The sequence below is a fragment of the Centroberyx affinis genome, unplaced genomic scaffold, assembly GCF_046629955.1.
Source record: "Centroberyx affinis isolate AG114_WGS23_722 - 3 ecotype Tasmania unplaced genomic scaffold, CSIRO-AGI_Caff_v1 ptg000347l_1, whole genome shotgun sequence".
Classification (NCBI taxonomy): Eukaryota; Metazoa; Chordata; class Actinopteri; order Beryciformes; family Berycidae; genus Centroberyx; species Centroberyx affinis.
The window spans coordinates 217666-238614 of record NW_027279019.1 but is presented as its reverse complement, the minus strand read 5'-3'; the positions used below and the strand labels follow the sequence as shown (position 1 = coordinate 238614).

The 20949-nt window shown below is 39.7% G+C and overlaps 1 pseudogene; it reads right to left on the bottom strand.

The window, feature by feature from the left end:
- Positions 1 to 6387: 6387 nt before the first annotated feature.
- LOC139641126 (neuroplastin-like) lies at positions 6388 to 19337 on the bottom strand (annotated as a pseudogene).
- Between the last annotated feature and the right edge of the window lie 1612 nt (positions 19338 to 20949).

The following is a 20949-nucleotide window of genomic DNA, read 5'->3' as shown; positions in this document are numbered from 1 at the left end:
GATCACGGTGCCAACACGGCAGGCTCTGCAGCCATGCATATTCACTAATTAGAGAAATTGATGGCAATAGCTGTCCGTTAATGCATGTTTGTAGGCTACAGTTGGTTTGACATTGAGGTCTGAAATTCTTAATAAGCGTGATGAAGCACAAAAACAAATTGCCTAAATAAAATAAAATAAAATAAAATAAAATAAAATAAAATAAAAAATAGGTGAAACCTAAAACATAAAATAACTTATAGGTCAATACTGCAGTTCACTTAACTAAGTTGCAAAAACAACTCAAAACAGCTGATTGAAGTAAATAATTCAGAGACAGATTATCAAATGTTATACTTTTGCCTGACCCCCGCTCACCCCCTTATAGTTTACAGCTCCATAGAGAATGAATTGACTTGTTGACTGACAGTAAATAGGATCATTTTCTGGGCTAAATGTAGGCTAGGCTACATTTTACAGGTAGGCTATATTTATAGGTTATGAACTGATAACAAGACTTCAATAATAAATGTAGGCTAAAAGTTTAAACAAATATTCAATGAATTCTAAATATCTGTCCTTTTATTAGCCTAGCCATTTATTTATATAGTTGTGTAGGCCTATAATTAGCTACCAAAAAGTGTATTTTCATTTGGATACAAAACATTACATTTAGCCTATCAGTATTCTTTCATTTGCAAGAGTTAAAAAAAAGAGCATTTAGAAACCACATTCTACTATAACTACTAGGCTACTATTACTATTAGCCTACTACCTTACTAATAATATTAGAAAAGCATTTCCTGAGGAAAATACGTGGGACTCCTGGAAGCTGAAAAGCTGTGAAGTATGATTTTGTTTAAAAAAACAAACAAAAAAAAACAGACAGCATCATAACTAGGCTAGCCTACTTGACGTGTTCCAGCTCAGCACCTCAAACTTACTGAGGGATGTCAGTCAAAACACGTGATTGACATCTCTCATGTCTATTGATTGTTTCTAGGTGGTTGCCAGAGTGTTTCTGTGTGGTTGCTAGGGTGCTACCTGGTGTTGCTACGGTGTTACGTCGTTCAGGAAGTAGCCTAAAGTAAGGTCCAGAACAACCAAAATCCGTCATAACTTAGTTTATGCAAATTTTATGAAATAGCACAGTATACGTAACATTCTGCACATTTTAATATATTAACTGTATATTCCATGTATGAAACAGAAAAGTCATGGCAAACTTAAGTAATTCAGCATATTTTAAGTATGAAACTTATAGCATAAAAACTGTAGACCGAAGAGGTCCAAAAAAACATCAAATCTTATTAAGTATGCAGATTTATTTATATTTTTTTTGAAATTGCACACTTATGCAAGAGAACAGTGTGGTGTTGCTTCAGTCAGCAATCTCACTAACAACTAATAAAGACAGCACTAATATCTACCAAAACATTAATCTAGGCCCTATCATACATTGTCTTAATCTTATTAAATTAAATAGTAGCCTACATGTTTAAAACTCAAACTTTGCCATATAGTCCTATTTGGCCAGGTTCAGGTGAAGCTCATCAAATTTAGAGCAGTATTCACATGAGTTTATCTTCAGTGCCGTTTGTTTCTTACTCTGGAGGAAAACACATCATAGTGAGACATCATCTCATTAATGCAGAGCAGGATATTACATTGATTTTGGCAAGCTGTTAACATTTTACTTTACTCATCTAAAGTGGACTGAGGAATTATTTTATGTTACTTTGTTATTGCTTATAACTTACATTTCCACATCTTGGGCACAACGCTTGAGCCTTGAGCCTTGAGCCTCGAGCGTTGGAGGAAAGTCTGAGTCATTATTGAATGAAGAGTTAGGGAATGCAGTGTGCAGTTCAACAATGCATAATGCTCGATACTTCCCTTGTTGTTAGTGTTGGATTTGTCAACCATTTCTACTGGGAGATTGTGAGGCAGTCCAGTGGTTGTTGTCTCTCATGTTGTTGTCAGCCACTTCTCTGAGCCCAGACCCTTCTACATCCCCTGAACAACAAACTATAACAATTACACTCAAACAGTCAGGCTACAGCCGATTTAGTCATCTATTCACTGGAGTATGGGCTGTTGAATTAGTTTGAATCAGTATTGTAGGTGTGCCTGCCATGATTCATTCCTTCCCCGAACGAGACATTTTCAGTCATATAGAAAAATAATACAATACTTCCCTGTTAAAATAATAAAATAAATAGTAAATCGGTGAAAGGTTAATTTTGGTGACAAAGTTATTTCTGATTATGTGTTGAAACATATACCTTTTTGGTGTGACAGCACAGTGAGTATGTAGTGGTGTTATATTATTGCTTTATGATTTCCTGTAAGCTTCACTGAGTTGGTTTAATCTATATAGCAATTTCATATGGTGTTATGTCTACTGCCATGGGCAAATAGATTGTTGTTCCCATAGCTAAAATATGGGATATTTCATCATGTGCAGTAACCAAATCCAAATGTAAATTCATCAGACCTCAAACAAAGCCAATAGTCTACTATTTATATTGTCAAGATACTCCTATACGCAATACTTTAACTTTACTTAATGCATTTTTTTACATGTGACATGTGCTATCCACATGTGAAAAAACTCTGTGATTTCATATGTGGTTAGCGCATGTCACATGGGACTTCTAACTTGACCTGAATGTCATAACATGTGTTTTTGGAACAAATCAATCAAACAAACAAACAAATCACATGTGAATTCCATGTAAAACCCATGCACATTCTCCTTGCACAAACAAGCATAAAACCTTAAAAACCAGGGTTTATTTTACAGTTTAGTTTAGTTTATTTATAATCTACAGTTGAGAGAGAGACAGGAAGGACTGAAGGTTCCAGAAGCTTCCAGACCAGATTCGGACCCAGGATGTTGCTGTTACCTGTTTACACTGCAGCCAACTGAGACTCCATCAATGCAGTTGATCATTGTTTCTCTTTAAATTATAAGGTTGATTTATACAGATTATTATAATCATGAAGATACAGTGTCATGTATGTTTTTTCACATGCTTATACGATTACCTTCACATTACATGTTCATGTGTGAAAATGTCATCACATGTGCTTACATGATTCCACTTGTGTAATTTTGAATTTTGATGGTGTCACATACTAAAACATGTACTTTACATGTGATCCCCTCACATGTGATAATCACAAAATGTCACATGTGAAACATGTCATTGCAAGTGAAATTCATGTGGTTTTTCCATACTTCTTAGCATATATGTCAAGGAACAACAGACAATTTCAATCACATGTTACATGATAAATATATCATTTACCAATTTGTCATTAAACACTGTACATATAATAGGCGCAGACCTGTTGATCACTGTACATTTACATGCTGTTATGATGCTGGTTTCACATGTCACGGGCTTTGCTCCCACTGTCACTAAAAGCTTTTTAATCAGTGGATTATGCTGCATCATTTGCGTTTCATGAATATGTACACAAAAATTGATCGCCACTTGAAGCGGCTTAATAAGCTGTAATCAGTTAATGAGGCCAATATCATTCAGGGTAAAACCAGTCAAAAGTAAGGCTACAGGGTGAAACCTTCAAAATAAAGCTGTAAATTATTTTGGTAAGAGCTGTGATCTTTCTTGTTTCCAGTGGTTTGGTTTTGTCAGGGAACGCAGAGTCATGGGTTTCTCTTTGTTCTAGTAACAGGTTCAGTGAACTATACCTCTACTGCTATTTGATTCCTATTCTATTAATGTAAGACAGGATATTTAGGTACATAGTGGAAATGGACAACAGATGGCATGGGAGGCCCATATCATCAACAGACTACTCTAAAGATATGAAAACACATTACAAGCTGTCATTATTCTGACTCACTTATAAAACAGATAAGTCATGGGAAATGTTGCCTAAAGCCCATCACTGAAACAGCTTGCCTGCATTATTGTATCAAGTCCTGATTTTTCATTTTACTGGGCCCAATAAACACTGCCCCCCTTTGGTGGACTGCTGCAATTTATTTGGCAGCAATAATGTGTTGTGTGCTGCCCACTGCTGTTCATGGCTTCACTGAGGCAGAACCAGACTAGAGAATAATGTCTGTGAGCAATTATTTCATATCTTATGTCTGTGTAAAATTATAAAATGGTTAAAATCAATGTAAGACCATCAGTAAATGTCAATATTGTCATTGCTTCACATTTCATCGTATTGGACTTTGTGTGCAGATGATAACTGCACCACAATCACACATGTAGCCACTAGTGTGGCTGATGTGTGATGACTGATGGATGTTTAACCTTTCATATCCACTTAACTGTTACTTTGTGGTATTCCTATTCATTCTGAACCAGAAAATGCAGCTACAGCCCTGCAGGAAATCACCCTGGGTTTCTTTCACAGTCACCTTTTCACATGTTTTCACATGTAATCTCACTGAAGCCGCACATCACAGTAGCATCACAGATATTCTATGTGGGCAGAAAAACCCTGGATAGTAAGGGCATAGGGAAGACTTCATTTGTATGCTGAAATTTAGTCGTAAATTTGTCCTTTAAGTTGTTAAGGGGCTGGCTATCCAAAGAACCGTAACCTTAAGGAACAAACTCATAACTCATAACTATGACCATCCCCAAAGTCTGCACCTCCTTTGGCCACCACTCATTCCAGTACGCTGCCTCTAGTGACCCGAACGAGTTGCAAAAGTCGCTAAAACTCGCACCCTCATTCCACTGCCTTCCTTTAACAGCTCATTAGAAGACATCATTTCTGATTACTGCACCTGCTTCTGAATTTTTGCTTCTTCTGGCCCTGCTACTATACATACTATAGATTTCTGCTGTTGTATATATTATGTATATTGTGATGTTTCAAATTGACTCATGTTGTTTGTTTATTGTGATTATGTTTTTACTATCTGTATCGACTTGTATACTGTTATTGCCTCTTGGCCAGGTCGTCATTGTAAATGAGAATTTGTTCTCAATTGACTTACCTGGTTAAATAAAGGTTAAATAAAAAAAATAAAAAAACATGGAGGGTTAGGGTTGCTCTTTGATAGCCTTGCTGATATTTGCTCCATCTATAAGAATAATGAAGGGTCTTGTTCTAGAAAATGTAGGTAAATGATTAGCTTTTTGAGAGATTTGGGTAACTAAAGGTTGGCTAAACAGTCTCAGAGTCAGAGTTAACTTTTCTTTGTGTAACTATAAGGTCAGGATATTTAATCAAGGTTTGCCGATCCTTGTTCCTATAGTGTGAACTGAATTTCATCAGCAGAGCTACTTTTACCATACGGTCTCCATTGTGAACCAGTCAAAATCTCACTAGATGGTGCTGTTTTCCATATGCAATATTTAAGAAGATTTAAGATGTTATTTTCAAGCATATATTCCATATGACTGTGTGCATCATTGATGTCACATCTGAACGTGTGTGTGTGTGTGTGTGTGTGTGTGCACATGTCTGCAACAGTTTTGTTCATGTTAAAGACACTCAACTCAACCAATAAACATTCTTTTTGAGATATTTATTCTTAAAAATGACTTGGGATCTTGGGATTGCTTTACATGTGTCAGTCCTGACGTGAGCCTTCTCTCGATGCGTCCCACGTCAGCTATAGAGAATTCATGCAGCTGTGTAGTATGCCATCAACGCTCTAAGGTGATCCTACTAGTTTAAAGCTTTGTCACAGAGAAATCAAAAGCTGCGATATTTTTCAATATATTGATATGAATAATAATTGCATAGGATAATAGCCATGCTATACAATACACATAATTTAAAAAACAATATGTTAGAATGATTTGAGTACAGATTTCCTAAAGTAGGTTTATACAATTTTTCCACTTTTCTCAACATTTAAGTGCATCATACAGCATGAATAGTCTTTATATTAATGGTGATTTCATACAGAGTTATAGTGATTTAATACATACAGTACATACATACAGTAAAATAAACCTCAATCAAATTTAGAGGGACATTGCAAAGCCCTTAAAATGTAATATATATATATATAATCTGATAAAATGATAAAGTACCAACTTATAAAATGGTATGCAGCGGAATGATAAAACTGTACACAACTGTCATACCAGATTATGGTGGCATTTTCTTTTACATTGCCAAGTTTTGTTTTCCCCTAGAACACACGGTACAGATTATCTACATGAAGCCACTCTCAGAGAAAAAGAACAAAAAGCCATTTCTGTATCAAACAGAAGGTCAACATCTTGCATGCATTACTTCAGAATTAGTAAAAATGTTAAATTAGCGGATAAGAGGGAGGGAAAAAAATCATAAACGTCAACAACTGCATGCAGCAACAATGGTTATAATGTTAACATTTCCATAATGGTTTGAGTCTCTCTTGACCCCTCACCCTCACACAATAAAATCATAAGGCATGCCTCATACAGTACAGCCATTTAGCTCCTCCACAACCATACTTTAATGGCAGATAAATCTTATTAACAATAGCTATGGATTCCCTTCTTGTTTACCTTCATATGGTCAAAACATACGTAATGTTACCTGCAAATACAGAGACGAATCAACTCATTAGGGCAGTCAATACTGTAACAACTCATTGGTTATTTTATGTGACAAGAGCTTTCAGTGGTAATTTCATATTTAGTAGATTATCTCTTAATTTGTGGCCAGAGGCTAGTAATACATATATTTAGCAGCAACTTGACACTGTATTTACAGTTTATTTCTTCCTCCGATGAGAGAGATTAAATACTCACTTAGTAGACAGTCGGCTCAGTTTGTGTTCCTCTGGCGGAGGTTCTTGTCTTTGTGGTTGTTGGTTGAATTGGTTTTCCTTTAACAGGAAGTAAATGATAAAATCAGGTCTAGTCTCAAGTGAAAGATGTGTACACTCAGTAGCTGACCACATGAACATACAGCGAGTTCTACTTTTCACAGTGGAGGACAACACCAGACCTGGGTCGAATTAGTATTTGCAAATAATTTCTTAGTTTTTGTTTTAACCTACTTATAGTCTTAGAGAATCATGGGTGGGGTTTACCTCATTAGGTCAATTTAGATGGTAGGAGGTAAGTTGTCAATCATAGGGAAGAAATATTCATTCATCACTATTGTTCTATGTGGAAAACCAGCCAGAGCCACTGTTACATGGCTCTTCGAGGATTTTAGTTATTTGCGAATGCTGTGCGACCCAGATTTGGATTATACATTGAGCTATATAGACTGTCAAGAGTAGATATATGTTTATTGGCTACAACCAAACACACGTGACCGAGCTAAACAGCGATAAGGTGGTGACTGTAACGTATTTGTACTTACACTGGTCCTGCTGGTTCATCATCTGAGGCAACAAGGGAAGATATGGAGAAATGAAGACCAAAAAATAAACCGGAAGAAAGTTGCACACGTTGATGAATTGACAGTTGTTTTTAACAGAGAGCATGAGATATGTCAACAGTGTTACAGTGGCTGTGTGGCTGATACATGGTGCACTTGACCTTCAGGCATTTAAGGATTACTTTAATTAAACTCTACTGTAGTTGGTCTGGGCATCTGTGAAAGAGCATGACTATGTGCAGATTGTAGTCATGGGATGGAAACGTGGATGAGGAGGCTGAACAGTGAGCAGGCCATATGGCGTATGAAAAACCATCTTTTTACATTTGGCATGAGGTCGCTCACAGACACACAGAATGCAGTAAAAAACCAGCACAACACCACATTAAAACGTATGAGTAAGTGAGGACAATTATGTACAGGCAAAGGTTAAGTTTAAAAATACTTTTTTCATGCAGAGACAAGCACCGCTCACAAAGATCTGTTCACTCAAACAGATTACTGAAAAGCAGCTCCATCAATATCAGCCTTCTAGATAATAAAGTCATTGACTCTGTATGGAAATAGTGACAGTAGAAATGATTGGTAAACACACAGTACTTTCAATTCATTATAGTAACATGCATGCCATTTGAGAACTGCAGTAATGCTGTGTTTGATGCAACTATATGGAACCAATGTTGGTGAAAAAAAATCTAAAAACAAGCAAAAATTGTTGCTCAACATGTTGAATTGCATGTGACACTCAGGTAAAACATACAGTGCAGAAGTGAAAGAAGATTGTGCGTGTGGGTAATAATGCTGTGAACTGGAAGGAGATGAGACTGGATGCTTATTGAAATTCACGAGGCATGCAAAGTCTCTCACTTACCACAAACATGGTTTAGGTTATGCAATTTGGGAAAGGGGGAGGATGGGAGATATCACAACAATCTGTTAAGATATTCAATACCCAACGATAACCTGATTTCAAGAATTATGACCAAAGTATGAATTATTCAATTTAACATTTTGAGTAAGGATTCTGGTGTATGACTGCTCTACAACCGCAATATAATGCACCATGCTACTGAAAGGCTATGAGGATTTTTACTGTAAGATTGACTTGGTAATAATAATAGTGATAATAATAAGTAATATTTCACTTTGGTGTAATATGGTTCGTTTTCACCAGCCTTACCCCCATGTAAATGCACCTACAAGTAGCTTATGTCAGATATCAAAATAAACAGCTAGCCTACCTTTTATTCAGAATTGTCTATTCCATTGAAATGCTTACTACTGTAATTAATTTCTACTGCAGAACTACTATTTTAGCTGAGGCCCCGAACATGAATGGCAGTGAATTAAGACCCCGGAAACCCACTTTACATGTGGGAAAGGCTGCTGAAAACTATTTATGTTATTACAAAGTGAAATATCCCATTAAAGCCTACCAATTCAGCAATAGTCCACGTTTCACCATGGGAGGAATAGTACTGACAGTTTATTCTACCTGAGTGATATTAACTGTCATTAACTGTCATCGGGCGTCACTGACAGTTGTGAACCGTCATTCACCTGCTGCACGTTGAATCCAAACCGGCAACATGTGACAACATCAAAATTCCGTTTGAGAGGAAAAGGTCACCAAAATACCAGTAATGCATAATTTATGATATAGCCAGACTCTTGAAAATGAAGTAGTTAGCATTATTAGAAAATCCCTGGATAGCATAGGCAGGTTGTATACCTAATGATGTCTCTCATGGCTAATTTTGCTCGGGGACGGGGCAAGGTCCCTTGAAACCCATGAATAATTGAAAACCGTCCACCTCTTGCAACACTGCAGTATCATATTTCGCATGAATATTAAATGGGTGAAATTGTCCTGACAAGGTGTGACCTACTGCAACAGTGTCTGCCTGTTGGGTCAACGTCGTCAGACTGAATTATTGAGTGCCGGCACAGCACAGTGTCAGGTGACTGAGTTAGTGTCTCCTGCAAAGGAATGACATAAGCAGACACCGAAAAACTGGGCCTCCCTCACAGTCCCCTGCTGCCCAACACCACACTCACTGGGCTCTGCATGCAAAATTCACAAAATTCACAGGAGAGATCCATGAATCACAATTAGGTTTCTCTTAAGTAATGTCTAAATGATTGGAAAACAAAAACAAGGATAAACACCACTACTGGGACTCACCGTCTCCTATATCCTCTGGCTTCTTGCGCTTCTCGTAAACAACGATGATGACGACCAGGATGATGATCTCGGCCAAAACCCCCAGTAGAGGCCAGAGGGGGGCCAAGTGGCTGCGCACCCTCAGCACAGAGACCATGGAGGAGGTGCCGATAATGTTGGTGGCATTGCACTGGTACTCGCCAGGATCCGAGCCGATGTCCAGGTTGTCAATATGGAGCTCGGTGTAGTTGTCTTTGTTACTGATGAAGAAGCGTCCAGATGAGTTATCAATATCCTGTAAATGAAAAGGGAATCCACAGAATAGAAGGTTGATGGTGGATGTGTCATGGAGAAATATGACTATGTGTAAGATGACAGTGGCTATGTTTACATGCACAGAGTAACCCGGTTAATGGCCATACTCCGGTTAAAGTCTTATTTGAGTTACGCTGTTTACATGCGCCGTTGATACCCTGCCATTGAAACTCCCTGTTGCCATCAATAAAACAATTAACAGATTATTCCTGTCTACCTGCGATTGATAAAATGGTCTGCCAGCAAGTAAGTATGAAAAAGATGTGGCTGCCAGCTACCCGCTTTGACTGGGCGGTAGGTTACTGCTAATACAGGGGAAAGACATAATAATCCCAATAGTAATAATGAGTACAGCTCACTGCCATGTTTCTGTTGTCATCAAAATGTACCCATAACGCTGTGTGAGTCTGAGTTTGTGCAAAAACCAAAAGTGAATTCTCAAAATTGAAGTATGAGCTCACCTGGGTTATTCTAACCGAGTTAGGACGTTTATACGCATCGACTCAAAACCAGGTTAATTGAGTAAGAACAGAATTCTCTGCGTATGTTTTCCACTCTTGTTCTAATAAACATCAATTGTTTATTGACCACAGTGAACCAAAGAACGATGGGTTCAGTGTTTTGAACCATATACATACAGTATGACGCAACACAATATATGACTTCCACACATCTATAGAGATTACTGCATCCCACCAATATAAACTGCAGCACCCATAAACTGCATAAACCTTTTCCCACTAAGCCCATGGATGTGGGGAGATGGTATTGATAACATACCATGGAAACACCGCTGTCCAGCTTGCGCCAGGTCCAGATGGGGTAAGGATAGCCCACAGACTTACAGTAGAGTATAGCGCGCTGGCCCTCATTCTTATTCTCACTTCGCTTGTGGCCTGTGATGTCAGGAGCAGCTAAAACAAGGAACAGCAAAGATCTCCTGTTATTACATTTAAGAAGTTCACCAGAATACAGTGCCACGGGTTTACTGCGTGTGCAATAATGTATGTATGCATATATTATGTTGATTGCAGGGAAAATATATATGTGTAATTTGTACTTTGAAACCATGTACTCCTGTCATTGTCAAGAAGAAACTGATAATAAACTATAAGCCACACACATTTATTGCAATCTCTCTTATTTATTTTACTTAAGAAGGCAATGCTAGTGAAAAACTGCTGTGTGAATGAAGCGTTTTCAGGCACTGAACAGCTGCGGTACAGCAGTGAGATCATAAATGCTCTGCATTTCCGCTAATCCACTAAATTAAGGTAATTCCAGTTAAGTCTTTTAGGCACGATCAGGAGAGTGCTACATAGGGAAGCCTGACTAACTACTGTGTGAACAGAACAGCAGGAGGAAGATGGAATAAACATTAATCCAGCTAACACATCACTCAGCCACTGGCAGGAGATGGTCACACTACTGCAATCACAATAGAAATCCAATGTTGTATATATTTGTACATCTAATATTCCATTCATTTGTCATCAGAAAACTATAAGGAACAGGTGGCACAATACAATATTAATTGTCGGTCATCAATACTACATGTAATACTCATGTAGTACTGTAAATCTGCCTGGTTGTAAATCTTTCTGCCTGATAGAAGTGCCCTATAAAATAAAAGCAAGCGCTACCAAAATCCAATTTGACTCCATAGCGATGCATGTGTGACAACAGAAAAGGCTGGGGCCAGATTTTACCGTGGAGACATAATCCCTGGCCATTGGACAGACAAGACACCATCTGCTGCCACTGAGCTGGGCATTGGTTAGATGGAGGTGTCAAGGGCGCTGGTTGCCCCTGAGCAGCCAGTAGAGCAGTTTCAAATCACAGGTCCTCACATGACAGGGCTGCTGGCGCTCAAGGCCACCCGGGTCATTTTTACTGGTGACATCTCTAATGTCGCCTTGAAACCAAGAGAAAAAAAAAGGGCCTGTGGCTTACAAATCAACACGTACCTTTAATTTCGATGGTGGCGTTGGCTGGGGGAGCCATCTCGAAGGTGTAAGACACACATGTACACTCCGGCGTCGTCTCCTCTTGGTTTGCCCAGCCTGAAACAGCACAAACACACCACAGGTAAACCCACGCAAGCCTCTAAACCAGTGATTCTCCACCTTTTTCATATCAAGGACCCCTAATTTAGTACACATTAGGGCCACACACCCTGATGATATATTTTCTCTCTGACCCAAATCTGAGAATATTTTTATTGTTAGATATGATTTTTTCCAGAATTCCACGACTATCTCTATTGTAGGTAGGGAGATAACAGTGAAATTATGATCGAAATAGTCATTCTTCTACATTCTCTATTGTGTTAACTTCTTGTAAATTAAATAATGGTGAAGTTTAACAAGTCATCAATTTACTGGGGACCCCCCGGAACCCCCCTCAAGGACCCCTGGTGGTCCCCCAGACTAAAACCCTCTCACAGACATACAAGGTTTCTCCACGACTCCAACCTGTACTCGGTGTTCCTGCTTGTGGTGCGCGTCTCCTCGATCTCCTCCCCGTTCTTCATCCAGTAGCTCTCCTGGTGGACGCTGTGAGCGCTGGTCAGGTTGCATTGCAGGGTGAAGGGGGGGCTGTGGGAGTCCGTGGGCAGGGTGATGTGGTCGGAGGAGGTGATGGACGGCTCTGCAAGACACACATAGATCAGCTATGACAGATATAATGCATGCTACAACCCGGGCGGGTGAGGGTGTGTTGGAAGATGTGAACAACACAAAGCGTTCATACAGAAACCAAGGCCAACCATACTGTAGACACTATAGAACAGGAATACAATAAATGTGTAAGATTAGAATAGTAACAAAATACTGTTCTTCCATTACAGTAGTGGCATACAGAGAAGTCTTACCGACATCTTATCATGGCAGAGGCACATTCATTCTACCACTGAAATAAACTGATGGCTGATGGCAATAGTACAGCCGAAAATTATGAATCTTCAAATAGTAATTGCGTAGTTTGGTCTGCCTCAACCGATTCAGCATTTATAAAAGAAGTACTTAAGTCAGGAGCCGGTGAATCTGGCACTGGGTCAAGGTCTATCCGACTCCGCTCTGAGCTGTAATTTAGAGCTGAGATTTGATCGCCCTCCGGGAATCCCATAAAAAAAACAGACTGAATCTCACATACTCTACAGTTACATGCACTCCCATCCGATTAAAACACAACAGACTGTCTAAAATCCTCGACTGGATTAGCTTACTTCAATAAAGGCCTTAATTGGAGTATTCATATTCTGCTTAATTCTGATAGCTGCATTACTGAAGTGTTGTTTGGACATGCACACAGCAGCGAGCCTGTCAATCACAGTGTTCACAAGCTGCAACACTACTTGTCCAACACACATTCAGTTTGTTGAGTTGTCAGTGTTTACACCTACTCTTTGTTTCCATCTAGGCTTTGCGCTTCTCAAATCTTGGCACTGGATAATTTGTGGGAAAGTTACATGAGCACAACATGAACTGCAATTTTGAGAAATGCTTATATAATGCATTGATTGTGTACTGTAGGCGGATGAGCAACTGACATATTTTATCATTAACAGGAGTTCGTAGTCAGATGTGTTATAAACGAGAGTCAGTGAAATAACTGGATTATTTTGTGCGTCTAAGTATAGTTCTACATTTTCTACATTTCAAAATGCAGAAATAAAAGAAGAATAGAGTACATTTATAATGACATGTAACACATAGTGGCACACATAACGCACAAGACAGGGAGGACGAGGAAAGAAAAACTGAATATGATGATATTCAATTCAGGGAAATGAAAAACATGAAAGATAAAGGGAAACTAATATGTTGAACAGCCTACAGATGAGATAGAGAGGAAATAGAGGAGTCTGGGCTCTACTGAAGTGAGGGATGGGCATGGGCACAATGCGAAATTCTACTCAGCTCTGCCTGTAATAGATGAGATAACGACTAGTTGACGGTATAGTTCTTCATTTTCCAGGTCTGTGGGGGAGGATGGCGTCTAGGGAGGAAGCTAGTGGTCTGCTGGAGACTTTCGAGGGAGGCTGAATCACGCAGGGAGTGTAGGTTTGGTTGCTATGCCGGGGATTTTCCTCCACACTGACCACTCACTCTGCAGCACCGTTATAGTGGCCTGAGCACGGATCCAGGTGGTGGCTGGATTTTGGTGCAGGTCGTTGCGTCGCGGGTCATTGCTGGCTCTGCACTCATAGGTCCCAGCATCGTCCAGAGCCAGACGAGTGACGCCCAACACGCTCACCGCGTTGGCGCCGTAGGCCGTGTTGATGGACACCCGCCGCTTCCGGGCGCCGTCCCACAGCTGCCGGAAGGAGTCGGCTCGGTTGATCTCAGCGTACCACCACTGGATCTCCGGGGTGGGGTTGCCCACCACGTCACAGTACAGCTCAAAGGTGTCGCCTGTTAGCTTAGTCTCAGACAGGGGAGACTTCACAAAGCCCGCTGGTGTGTGTGTGTGGGGGGGGGGGGCAGCATGTGCAAACAGACAGAAAGAGGAAAACAGGGGAAAGGTGTAGGATGGAAAGGCAAGAAAATAAAAGGATAAATTTAAAAGGAACCAGTTAGGGAAACAAAAGAAAATAAAGATTAGGTAAAATATTTTTTTTAAAAAGACAATAACAGACAAATTATATTAAAATGAAAACAAAGATCAATACAAGCAAAATAAAGGTGAGAAAAAATGTAAAATATTCTTTTCCACCAGATTGTTTCACAATTTCTACAGCATGAAATACTCTTGCGTTGCATGATGTCAAACAGAATACTGTGACATCAGCAGCAAATTGTCAACGATGATCACATCAACAGTTTTGTTAGAGGAGAGAGATGACCTCAGATCTGTCCGAGCCATTATTACTGCTATTCCTGGGAACCTTTAACTCAATTCTGCAGGGACGTCCCTGTCAGGACGCCCTCACTCGGTTTTGTCTAATTAATGACATCATTTCAAATTTGAATCTGGCTTACACAGCGCTCACATGCAAAAGTCCTCCAACTGACCTTGTCATTTTCATAGCAATTCATCGTTATCTACCGAGTAAAAACATCATCAGTGCTCAGAAAAGCTTGTTTATATGATTATTCATCGACTGAACACAGTTGTCTTTCATTCAGTGGGAAAAGTCTACCGCTACTGGACTAAAAATATCTCTATTAGAAGTAAATGGGGGAAAAGTGCAACAATTGAACGCAGCTCTAGAGAGAAGGGGGGTGTAGCCGTGAGCCTGGTCTATAGGCTCTGTGGAGCGCACATGAGACTGAGAGGAGATTTATAGAAGCTGTAGCTCTGGGTCTCTGGGGAGTGTGTGGGCGCACGGCAAGAGACCCCCTCCGTTTCCATAGAAGCACTCAACGGCAATGAGAGGGAGAGCCAACCAGCCACACCAGGCAGATCATCACAAGAAACACATTCACTTTTTTTTTTTTTTTCATCAAACTGACATCACCCTCCTGCTTTTAGCAAGTCTGGGCCAGACTGTGCCAACAGCAGATACCTTCATGTAGGTTGGGTTTCTGCAAATGAAGTAACTGAAAATGAAAACATCACTCAACACATAAGCTCTTACCATCAAACTGCTGAGAGACAGATGATCCCACCACACACAGATGTGTCAAAACACTGTGTCCCAGCAGGCCATTCTACATGTCGGAGTAATGTTTGTCACCTCAAGTTGATGACATGTCAGTTTTTATACGTTGTTATGGGTCTCACATGTTAGCCCCCAAATGGATACATACCACACAGAAATGACTATGCTTGGGAGATACCTACTTACTGTATGTTGATCAATTTACTGCCATTTTATTAATCTTGAGGATTTTCTTAATATTGTGAGTTTAGAATTTTAAGGTTATATCTTCTATCATTTTTTTTTTAATCAAAATTGAGTTGTCGTATTGATAATATTTGAATGTTACTTTATGCTTGTGCTGTGTTGTTTTTTTTTAAAAAGGAGCATTTGCGGTTTGATTATTTAAGAAGATAGTTCTATCTCAGAAATTGGTACTAGAAGTATCCAATCACAAACTTCAATGTTTCAGTGAGGATCAATTAAAATCCACCTTTCAGATGCATCCTGCCAGAGGCTAGCTAACATAGCCTAACAGAGTAGTAGCCTAATAATGGTGTTCAAGAAAGAAAATAGGAGCATTTTTAAAGTTAATGACAATATTACTCATGATAATAATGAAAGATAAGTGAGGCTTTTCAGCTTAATCAAGGCAAATCACTGGTTCACCAACTAAATCACTATGTTAGCTAGACTAAGTCTAGCTAACATCAGATAACCTACAATAGTCATTATTGTTTCCTAACAGGTTATTATGTTATTTCTCTTTATCTACTGATGAATCTGCAGTATGTGGATGAAGTAACTGTTCACTGGTTACCATCCCAGTTAATGGGTTGTGCGGCTTTGCCTTTATATTGAATTAGTATTTTTAATGACAGATTGAGAGCAGCAGAAACACAGAACAGCAGAGAGAAGGAACGAGACAGATGAACAGAGGAGAACACTGAGTAAAAAAAGGAAGACAGAAGGAGAAACAGACAATGAGGGTTGAGAGAAAAAAGGAAGCTGTCCAATCCATCCTCCTGCAATTCTGTGAGATGTAAACTACTACAAAAACATATGTAGAAAAATATGTGTAGATTATCCTACTTTGGGGCACGTCATACATGCTAGCCAGTATTTTAATATTTAAGAAGTTGTGTATCACGATGAAATGAGTTTTAAAGTGAAGTCTGTTTATGCAGTGACATTTCTTGTGTGGAAACTGACATTATTGTGATGACCGAGGCTCATGCTGTAAGGGTTAGGGTTTTAAGGAGCGTAATTACAATTCAGATCTAAAATACTATACCAAAATCGATTTAGTTTGATGCAGTCTATGTGCTTCAAAACTGACTTGATAATCAAATTTTACCATTAAATCCTATCCATCCAATTTCCCATCGAAGGTTCAGATAGAACCTTGTGGAACAAAACCAATTTTTAAAAATCCTATTTCTATTTGCTCTAGGGTTTTGATATTTTGCATTCAAAGGACCATGAGGCTACAGGCCTTGTTTAACTATAAAGATAGATTTCACTTGTTAACCAGCTGGGATGTCAAATATTTTAAGCTCAATATCGCAGAACTGCGCTCTACCTAGATAGAACCTTATAATTCCAAGCTCCCGATGTGTCATATACTTTGTTGTTTGAGGACTGTATTGATTATTTATTTAAAAATGCCACAGGACCCTGGTCTCCCAACAGGCGGTACCTTTTGAACGGTGCAGCCACATCATAAAACCATTTCTACTTGCATTTTTCCTTTTCACTGAGAAATCGTCTTTTATACTGTACTAACCTGGGCCAAATCAGGAACTGAATTCTCATGGCATTATATTCTCATTCTCATATTCTCTATGAAAGAATACCAATATCAATTTACTCAACCCCATCCTTCTTATCGCCTATATAAATGTAAGGTGAATAAATTGTCAATCTCTGGCTGACTGCAGTCTGGCTTTGTGTATTGCTGGACATCTCAGCATCTCTATTTGTGAGTGCTGGTTTCTAAATCAAGTGGCAACTCTATTCAGCACACTAAAGCACAGCAAAATCCTCTGCTGGCATTGATCAGTGCGTTGAGGCCTTCCTGCCTTGCACTTCTTGTGGTTTATTAACGAAAATGAGAAATTAGAAAAATGGTTTGGATGAGACTGAGATTAAAAAGTCTCCTTGGTAAAACCACTCTGCCTTCACTGAGACACATCCTTAGGGAACCTTAGCTGGAATTGCTTTACATATGAATAGTCATTAGCAGATACAAATGGCTCCTCCCATGTGGTTGGTTGCTCTGTACATCAATATCTTGCATTGTCAGCTGCCTGGAATTTGACATGAAGAATGTCCCGACGCAAGAAAAACACAGTGATGAAATAACATCCCGCATATACTGTCGCAATCTCTAAATTTTCCAGCCTCTCTTTATTCAAGCTGTCATCAAAGTGGTGAAAAGTTTGAGGACAGTTGAAGAGGGCCTGTGTTTCTACCCTATCTGTAAAAGTGGCACATACACTGTCGCCATTTAAAGAATCCTTGAAAACCAGCGGAGCGGAAAAGAAAAGATCCCGCTGTCTAGCTATCTGTCAGATAAAAAGCTATAAAATTTAACCAGTTCTCTTTTTTTTCCACTTGAGCATTGATTGAGGAAGAGATGCTTTGAGTGGGTGTGCAATACTGGAGGACACTTCTTATGCATTCCTACACATGGTCAATTCTAACAAGGACAAAAACGAATAAATTCTCACTCGCTCTCACACACAAATACACACACACACACACACACTGATAATAAACAGTTGCAAAGGGATGCAAGCTCCTCTGCACACTTACACACACCTAGGAATAATCAGCTCAGACCGGTGCGCTGCCTCACTCTGCTTGGTGGAGATGAGATTTATGAGCAGAGGGTCATTTGGACAAGTAGAATTGTATTGAGAAATCAATGTCATTCTGCAGTGCAGTACATCTCAGCGAAGAGTTAACAGATTCACTCTTGCAAGAGGACATTAAAGCCATGGTTCCCAGTGCAGCATCTCTGCTCTAAAAATAGAAGCATGCAGCAAAATGGACTGGTGCTATTTACAGTGCTGCACTCTAAGGTCTTCCATCTAATTACATACATGTTATGCTCGGTTAAAAGGGTCTGGCTTGATGCAGAGCATTATCTCACCCTGTAGGATAGGAGTTATAGGAGCCTGATACACTGCTGGATTGCTGAATTCCTGAGTCATATTGCACTCCTTACATATTTAAGTGGACTACCAAGCCTGACAGGTTGGCTGTGTGTGTGTGTGTGTGTGTGTGTGTGTGTGTGTGTGTGTGTGTGCTCTAGTCGAAGGAAAAGATAAATAATTTTAACTTCAGATTACACACTGATACACGATTTTCCAACCCCCCTTTTCCTAATTATTCCCTTTCCTGCCGAGCAGAACTTGCTGAATGAACCGTTCAGGTTTCGAGTCGGTATTCAGCTCCACACTTCAAAGGACATTTTAGGGACATCGCGCAGGCCTCCGTGTAGCCCATTTCAGCCAAACGAATACAGATTCTACCCTATTAATGATTTATTGACCCTTATTTTCAAGCGTGCTTAAAGCAAAAAAGCCTATTCGGTTGATATGTATTTATTTTAGAGTAGCGCTATTCCATGCTGGATAGGATATTTATCTAATGAGGGTTGAGTGCTGGAGAGACATTCGTGATGGATAGCCTTATCAATATAGAGGAAGCTTAAAATGATCAGTTTGTAAAAACCATAATGAAATACCCTTATGGCAGAAATTCAGGAGATATCCCTCTCCAAAACGCATTTTCGCCATGATGTATGTTTAGCGTCATGTATTTCTATAAGGCGTGCACATTCCTACCGTTCTGGGAAGAAACAGACTGCAGCATCAGTGCTCCGAATATCGCCACCGAGAAGGACATTATTGCAGGTCTTCGCTTGCCAGGTATCATCTTTGAAGATGGAAGATGAAAGATGCCGGTAGGGAAAGTGCTAAGGTGACCTGAGCGGGATGTGGTGCGGGGTGGAACTGCGAGCAGCCGAGGCTGGCACTCCAATCGGGTCAGGCGGAAAGCGTCGCTAGGTAGACTGGAACTAAAGCTGGCTACCTGTGCAGCTCTCTGCTGTCAGCCCGGTACAGCAGCAGGGAAGGAACCACCTTTTTTTCTCCATCTAATCTTAAATCCCGCGAGATCTTGGAGGAGCGCAGAGACAAGAAGATAGCTACACACGTCCTGACATAAAGTGGAGCACTATGCGAATGTGGAGTGATCAAATGGATATAATGCCATAACTATACACTGTGCTGAATGCTTAACAAGGCGTTAAAGGCCTTAAACTGTGTTGTAGGTCAAGCAGTTAGATGGGCAGCTGACTAAGCCCTGACCCCGACAGACCCTGGGGCTTTAAGCAGACTTTTAATCCTATTTCAGTTTGAACTAATATAGGGTAATGGCAGTCTCACACCTGCGACACAGTGTGCTAGCCTCTCTTGTCACTAAAAGGAACTAAATGAATACTGTGTCATCCAAACTCACAGTGAGTGGCCTGGGACTAATTATCTGAACTCAGAAATCCCAGTTCAGACCAGCAATAGGCTATGCGCATGCTTGTGCATGACTAATATTAGGTCTTTAGGCTTTAATTGATGTCAGGCTGCCAGCTGATCTCCAGGTTCCTGTGTCTTATCCTTTTAGCAACTTACACCGCCTATTAGACTGGCCATTGTATTTTGACATTAGAGGGTGGAGGCTGCTGGTTATTGATTGTTGTTTTTGCAGTGTCCCACCAAAAAAAGTCTACTTTTTAATTTTGTCATTAAAGAAATGTAGGCCTATGTTTTATCATGGAAAGATTAACAGGATTCCACTGTGCATGTGTGCTGAAAAGGGTGGATGTGTATTTAGGATATTTCCAAGTTAACTGCATGCTTGTTTAAAAAGCTGCTTACTAAACGGCAAGGCCTAGCTGAATCTTATAGCCTACCAGGACTACGCCATCTCAGTCCTCTCTTCACTGTTCATCTTCAATGTATGTTGAAGAAATGTTCTGGAGTCAGAGGTTCGTCTTACTTGAATATATATTTATTAAAAGGAGTCTCATGAGAGGAAGAGATGCACACAGCAGGAGGCTACATACACTTCTTCGATGAGAAAGAGATTGAACTAGTCCTTTATGTATCCTCCAAGGACTTACAGAATGTGCTGACATTAAAACAGGTCACCAAAGCAGAGTATAAGCAAGACATGTTATCTCTTAAGTAGAGCTTCCACATCTCGGAGACATCCAGGAGCCACTCTGACAACAAGACCTCTGGCATAGTAAGTTATGGCACAAGGGTTACAGTGACCATACATCATGAAACCTTACATTCCCTGAGGTAACCACAGTTCAGCTGTTAATACATATGTTGAATTTTCTTCCACAATGTAATACCTGGAGAACAACTGAAACTGCTGTAATTTTAGCAAGTTCAAATAACCTACAGATTAATTTTTATATTTATAAGGAAAAGCTTTGTGCATATAACAGTGAGCTCAAACGCGGCAAGCAAAACTCAAAATAATAATAATAATAATAATAATA